The following is an 8,035-nucleotide window of genomic DNA, read 5'->3' on the forward strand; positions in this document are numbered from 1 at the left end:
CTCTGCAGGCAGGCATACCCTAAGAGGATGAACTACCCCATTCATCTCAATGGGTGTTCACTTCTCCAGTCCCCCACACTGCTGTGTACTTGTTGGATGCACTGAGCATGTTTGCTCAGACCCAGTCTGTCATTCCTAGTGCTGTCCAGCAGTTCAGTGAGTGTCCCAGCACAGAACTGATTAGTCCTTCCTGGGAATCATGCACTAGCCTCTCCTGTGTAATTTTCAGTGTAGCAATAAATCACATCTATATCAACCTGGCCCCACACCACTGTACCAGATGTTATATTCTGGTCACAATACTATGCACCAAATTGTTGCGGGAAGGGACTCTGGCAGATAAGTAGGTGGCATTAAGGGTAACCTTGTGGGATGCCAAACTGCCTCAAAATTGTACCCACCCACATCACATTCCCAGAAGAACTCCTTGGTGGCCCCAGATACCAAACATGAGGCATAGCAAAGACATCTCCCAAGAAGAGAATTCAAATTCCTGGTCGTTAGACTTGGGATAGTGCCTGCTTCCCTAAACCACCAGGCAAGTGCATTACTGAGGCCTTGTCTACATGGGGAAAAATTGACTGATACAGTTTTTTTGAAATAGACTATTCCAATGTAGCTCTTACAGTGTAAATTAGCTATCCAAGACTAACTCCCTTGTCTGGACACTCTATTCTGGAATAATATGATTTTATTCTGGAATAACTACTCCACTTCCCCAAATCACTTTTATTTCAGAATAGACTATCCACATGGATTCCAGAATAGCTATGCCGGTGAATTACCTTGCATAGGCAACCCCTTGGTGTGTCATACATACAGGAGTTTGGGAGTTGTCTGTAGAACTGGGAAGAGGTGCTAAATCATTTGTAGTAAAAAACATATTGAAATACTGGGTTTCCAAACTTGAGCTTGATACCACTGAATAGCTGAGCTGAAGTAAATAGAATGAAATTCAATAAGGACAAATGCAAAGTACTCCACTTAGGAAGGAACAATCAGTTACACACATACAAAATGGGAAATGACTGCGTAGGAAGGAATACCGCAGAAAGGGATCGGGGGGTCATAGTGGATCACAAGCTAAATATGAGTCAATAGTGTAACGCTGTTGCAAAAAAAGTGAACATCATTCTGGGATGTATTAGCAGGAATGTTGTAAGCAAGACACAAGAAGTAATTCTTCTGTTCTGCTCCACGCTGATTAGGCCTCAAATAGAGTAGTGTGTCCAGTTCTGGATGCCACATTTCAGAGAAAGTCCAGAGAAGAGCAACAAAAATGACTAAAGGTCTAGAAAACATGACCTATGAGGGAAGAATGAAAAAATTGGGTTTGTTTAGGCTGGAGAAGAGAAGACTGAGGGGCGATCTAACAGTTTTCAAGTACATAAAAGGTTATTACGTGGAGGAAGGAGAAAAAATGTTCTCTTTAACCTCTGAGGATAGGACAAGAAGCAATGGGCTTAAATTGCAGCAAGGGAGGTTTAGGTTGGTGTGGACATCCGGTGTCGGGGCTCGGCCCTCTCAGGCGCAGCTGGGACCCAGGGCGCCTCACTACCGACAGCAAGTAGGTCAGGGTCCAGACCCTTCAGCAGGGGTTGAGCGAACAAATAGTCTATAAGCCCAGGCCATGGGTCAGGGCGGGGCAATCAGCAGTTTAGAGCTCAGACCCTTCAGCAGGGGTTGAGCAAACAAATAGTCTATAAGAAAAACTTCCTCAGGCCAGCGAGAGGGGGAGTCTGCCACCCGTGGAAGGGTGGCAGGGGGGACGCAGGCCCTCTCACTCCACTGCATCCTAGCCCGGGGCCCTAACAGCGGCAGGCAGTCTGCGGCTGGGTCAGTGGGGATCCTGACCGCAACACACTGACATTGGTTCGGGGTCCTCTGGAGCCAGACTGGGGTCGGCTACCCCCGGGCCACTTCCAATCTCCCCCTCTCTGGGTACCTGTGTCTCGCCGGCGTCCTCCGGTGGGTCCCAGACCATGGGTTCCTCTGGATACCGGGCAGGGGGAAGCGCAGGCAACTCCTCAGGATACCGGGCACGGGGAAGCTCAGGCAGCTCCTCAGGATACCGGGCCCAGGGCTGGCCTTTTATACTTCCTGTCCCGCCCCTTGACTTCTGGGACAGGAAGTGGTGGCTCCGCCCACTTTGGCGGCGTCTGAGGCTCGGCCCTCTCAGGCGCAGCTGGGACCCAGGGCGCCTCACTACAGTTGGACATTAAGAAAAACTTCCTAACTGTCAGGGTGGTTAAGCACTGGAATAAATCGCTTAGGGAGGTCGTGGAATCTCCGTCTTTGTAGATTTTTAGGAGCAGATTAGACAAACACCTGTCAGGGATGGTCTGGATAAATAGTCTTGCCTTTGATTGCAGGGGACTGGACTAGAATACCTCCTGAAGTCCCTTCCAGTCCTATGATTCTGTGAAACCTTGAATAAAATGGCATTACACATGCACCTCAAAGTTTGCCTCACCCCTGTTGTGATGCACACACTTTCAAGACAATTTCCTTATGCATGTGGGTTTCAGAGCAATTTGATTATTAAAAGCAGCTTCTTTTTGGAGACCTGAATCTCAGGACCAATTTACTTAACATTTGCATCACTAACTCTGCAACTAACTGTGATAAGGCAAAGCAATTTTCAAAGCAATCTGAATACGTGTGTAGATTTTAGAGAGTATTTTGAAATTTCATCTCTTAAACAAAAAGCTCTGTTCAACATTAAAAATGGTTCACCAATAAGAACAGGGGTGGGCAAACATTTTGGCGCGAGGGCCACATCTGGGTATGGAAATTGTGTGACGGGCTGTGAATGCTCATGAAATTGGAGTTTGGAGGGCGGGAGGGCTCTGGGGTGAGGCTGGCAATGAGGGGTTGGGGATGCAGAAGGGTGCACCAGGCTGGGACTGAGGGGTCCGGAGGGCAGGAGGGGGATCAGGGCTGGGGCAGGGGGTTGGGGCATGGGAGGAGTTCAGGGGGGCAGGCTCCAGGCGGCACTTACCTCAAGCAGCTCCCAGAAACAGAGGCATGTCCCCTCTCCAGCTCCTATGCGGAGGTGCGGCCAGGAGGCTCTCCATGCTGCCCTGTCCACAGGTGCTGCCCCTGCAGCTCCCATTGTTTGCGGTTCCTGGCAGCGCTTGGGGCGGGGGCAGGATGTGGAGCCCTATGGCTGCCCCTACATGTAGGAGCCGGAGAGGGGACATGCTGCTGCTTCCAGGAGCCATGCAGAGTGGGGCAAGACCCCGATCCCAGTCCCCAGCCTGAGCACCAGAACAGGGCAAGCCCCAGACCCCACTTTCTGGCGGGAGCTCGAGGGCCGGATTAAAACGTCTGGAGGGCTGGATGTGGTCCCCAGGCTGTAGTTTGCCCACCACTGAATAAGAACAATTATACTGCCTTTACTGGGTGAAAAACACAAAACCAGACCCTCCACCTGAGAATAAGAATGTGCACACCAACTGTTCTCAGAATACTGCCAAGAAAAGCACTTGAACTCATGATCCTTAGGTGGTGCACAGGTTTAAGGACTACATAGGCTCTTAAGACATCAACGTTTCACTACAGAGTTTCTATAGGTCCAGGTGCCCAGGTGTGGGAACCCAGATTAGACAAACCTGGATAAGAGCATCTATACTGCTAAGCTATGGAACCCCTCTCTGCTGACAGCCAGTTCTTGAGCAGGACCACAAACATGGTGTAACGTTATCTGATTAAAATATGACTATATAGATCATTGTTGCAACTACTGTTATAGATTTGCAACAAATCTTGTACAAAACGTGGCGTGTAAGATGTCTGTGAAAAGGTTATGATTTACTGAATATGATTATGCTATTTGTATGCATGTATCATTTTTATATTTGAAGTTTTGAGCATTGGCTACATACCTGTATTTCAAATATGTTTTCTCCTGGGGAAACACCCACAAGGTAGTTAGCCAGCACATCTTGGAGGGACTATTCAAATTGTGTGGCCCATCAAAAGGACACTTAACTCACAATGGACCATGGAAGACACCCATCTACACTGAATGGACTGTCCTGCAAACGTGCTGTCTGAAGTATAGGTAATGGTTTCTTGCAATAACTAAGCGAAATCGGACATGTGACTTGGACGTGTGACTCCAACCACCTTCTTGTTACTGTGCTGTTTCCAGAGTAAGAACAGTGGGATTCTCTCCACATGGCAGAAGATATAAAAGGCCCTGGAAACACCTTAATTTTGCCTCTATCCTGCTCCAGCCTCTTTCCTGCCCAAACCTCTGGACTTTAGACTATACTAATGGGAACATTCTAACCAATGGACTGAGGACCTTCCAATTATTTGGAAACAGCCAGAGACTTGACTTAAGCCAGCAGTTTATTCCATCACTCCAAGAACTTTGCATTTATTGTATGTATTTAATTCCTTTAACCAATTTTAACTCTCACCTTTCTTTCTTTTTATAAATAAACCTTTAGATTATAGATACTAAAGGACTGGCATCAGCGTGATTTTTGGGTAAGATCTAAGTTATATATTGACTTGGGTGTGTGGCTGGTCCTTTGGGATCAGAAGAACATTTTATTTGAAGAAATTGGTTTTAAAGAACCACTCATCTCTAAATCCAGTGTTTCTGGTGGTGATATAAGAACTGGAATGCCTAAGGAAACCTCTTTTATGACTTCTTGTTAGCCAGTGTGGTGAAAGAGAAGTTTACTTTTGTTGCTGGTTTGGTGTATCCTATGGGGGATTAGCCACCAGTCTTGGAGTGTATCTGCCCTATTTTTCAGCAGTTTGTCCTGAATTTGGCATCCTCAGTTGTGACCTCCCCACCCCCGAGGCACGGTTACACATAGCATGGTGGTATCATATTGGCATGCAGACCTGGGATGGCCAGGAGTGGCTCCAGAACTTCCACATGAGGAGGGACACTGTTATGGAGCTCACCCTCGCCCCTCAGTGCCAGGACATGCAGATGAAGAGGGACATACTAGTACATAAGTGGGTTGATATTGCCATCTAGAAGCTGGCCTCCTTGGACTGCTACAGGTTGGTGGCTAGCCAGTTTTGTGTTGGCAAGTCCACTGCTGGTGCTGTGGTGGTGGAGGTTTGTGAGGCAATTTTTGCCAGTAGTTTACCCACAGGTGGTGAAGATTGCTAATGTCTCTGAAATAGCAGCTGGTTTTGAGCAAATGGGGTTCCTGAACAGTGCTGGGACTACTGATGGCACTCATGTGCCTGTTCTCTGCTCCCCACAAGATACACATCAATATACCAACTGGAAAGGATACTACTGTTTCATCAAATGAGCTTTCGTTGACCACAGAAGGAGGTTTGTGACTACCAATGTGGGAAGCACTGACACGATGCAGGATCCCCAGGTGCTCTAGAGATCTGGCCCTTACCTGTTTGAACAAGAAGGGACTTTATTTCCTCCCAATAACCAGGGTCGGCTCTAGCAATTTCGCCGCCCCAAGCACGGCGGCACGCCGCAGGGGGCGCTCTGCCGGTCGCCGGTCCCGCGGCTCCGATGGACCTCCTGCAGACGTGCCGGCGGAGGGTCCGCTGGTCCCGCGGCTCCGCAGGTCCACTGGTCCACTGGAGCCACGGGACCAGCGGACCCTCCGCCGGCACGTCTGCGGGAGGTCCACCGGAGCCGCCTGCCACCCTCCCGGCGACCGGCAGACCGCCCCCCGCGGCATGCCGCCCCAAGCACATGCTTGGAGTGCTGGTGCCTGGAGCCGCCCCTGCCAATAACACAGATATCAATAGTGGTATTTCAGGGGACCCAGACTATCTTCCACTGCCCTGGTTCCTGAAGCCCTACCTTGCCATGAGAACACCTGGTGGACAGAGGTTTAAGCAGGACCTGAGCAGTTGCAGGATGGCAGTGAAGTGTGCATTTGGCTGATAGAGCAAGGTGGAGCTGCCTACTAACCCATTTGGATGACAGTATGCTACTCAGGTTGGTGGGGCATGCTGTGCACCGCACAACAGATGTGAGGATAAAAGGCAGAATGCTTGCCAGTAGTGGGCTAAAGACAGTGCTGCTTTACAGGCCCGGCACAGGTAATCAGCAAGCATACCTCTGATCACTAGGTCTGGGTCCAGGAGAGCAAGGGAAGTCAGAGATGCCCTGTGTGCCCATATCCTTCCTTTGCATGCGGAAACATGATGCTGTGGAGTAATATGATTTGCCTGCACCATACATACCAATTTATCTACTGTTAATTTGCAACTTTATTAAAAGCTTTGGTTTAAACTTCCTCCCTCTTTATTGTTTCCGAAGTGCGCACACCGATGGATTGTGCAACCAAATACTTGTTTAAAAACAAACGCAGACAGTGCAGCTGCCACTACATAGAGAAAAATGCCAAGTACAAAGAAAACCAACAATAGAGCTAATCAGTGCAACATCACAGATAATGGAGTTGCACCTGTTCTCCTTCTCCCCAGTTGCATGGGGGTAGAGTGAAGAAGGGACATCTGTCCATACACGCTTCCATTTCAGGAGTGCATTGAGTGCCTCATTCCCCACCCAGAATTGTCTCGTGGCTGCATGGGCTACTGGCTGTGGTAGCATGGAGGAGAGTCCATTGGCAATAATTGCATTAGGGCAGCTTGGGCAATGTCTGAGGCAGGGCTCTGCTGCCTGCTAGCTATCAGGCTGAGCAGCCACTCAAACCATTCCTTCTGCTGGTATTGGTGCTCCTCCCTTGTCACCCTGTGTCAAGGCTGATTCCCCACTCTGGCACTTCGAGTGCAGAAGGTGGGGGCCAGCAAGGATTCTAAAAATTAATACTGGCCACTCCAGGCTTGTATTAAACTCCCAAGGTTACAGCTTCTCTCTTACCTTGATTGGTAGATGCTGCCACCACCCAAGTGCAGAATCCCTTTGAGAGACCAGGAAGGCTCACTTGGGAATTCCTTCCTGTGGAGTACCCTCAAGCCCTTTCACCCTCCACTCCAGGGAAGAAAAAAAAAAAGAAAAGAAATTATCTGTTGCCATCCAGCTCATTTAAACAACTTGCAAAAACCTCTTAAAACTCAAAAATCCAATTCTGTTCTTAAAAAAGGTAAATTTTATTCATTAAAAAAAGGAAAGAAAATAAATCTGGGAAGTCAGGCATTGGCTAGATTAAAAAAAAACAGCTACAAGGATTAAGCATCAAGAATAGCTTTCTTGAGGTCCAGCTTAAAGGTTAACAAGCAAAACAAAAGCAGCGGGAGTTAGAACAGAGGAGTCCACAAGCCATAAAGAAATAAAAGTATCAGAGGGGTAGCCGTGTTAGTCTGGATCTGTAAAAGCAACAAAGAATCCTGTGGCACCTTATAGACTAACAGACGTTTTGCAGCATGAGCTTTCATGGGTGAATACCCACGATTGCATCCGAAGAAGTGGGTATTCACCCACGAAAGCTCATGCTGCAAAACGTCTGTTAGTCTATAAGGTGCCACAGGATTCTTTGTTGCTTTTAAAGAAATAAAAAGAGATAAACCTAATCGTGTCTTCTTAGACATTTCCTGATCATATTACATATCTGGGGTTTCAAATGAGTAGTTTCTAGGTATGATACCGATGATTTTTTCATACCTGGTCCAAGATTCTTACAGCATAACTCTGCCCTGTCTGCCTCTCCCCCGGAGAACAACAGACAGACAGACAAAAGGGGAATCTTGTTTAAATTTTAAAAAGTTCTAGCCTTCCCATTTGCTCTTTTGACAGGTGCCCACTCACTTCTTTTTACCTATGCATAGCAGTGAGACTTTTTAACCCTTTACAGGTAGAGCAATTAGAGAACATCTACTAAGAGGGATTTTATAGCTACTGGCTCGCTGGGTGTCCATAAAAGGGAGCTATTCCCACCCACCCCCCGTCATGCTCAATGTACTCCTCTACTATCCTCTACTTGTCCCGCCCCAGAATCTCCCTCTGCATTTCTAGATACTGATCTGACTTGCAGCCAAAGTCCTTCTGCATGTCCTGCAGCAGATAGTCCCAGAGCGTTTCTCTTTTCCCTTGCTGGTTCAGGGTCCTTGTCTGGTTGGGTGC

Source organism: Mauremys reevesii, linkage group 1, assembly GCF_016161935.1.
Source record: "Mauremys reevesii isolate NIE-2019 linkage group 1, ASM1616193v1, whole genome shotgun sequence".
NCBI lineage: Eukaryota > Metazoa > Chordata > Testudines > Geoemydidae > Mauremys > Mauremys reevesii.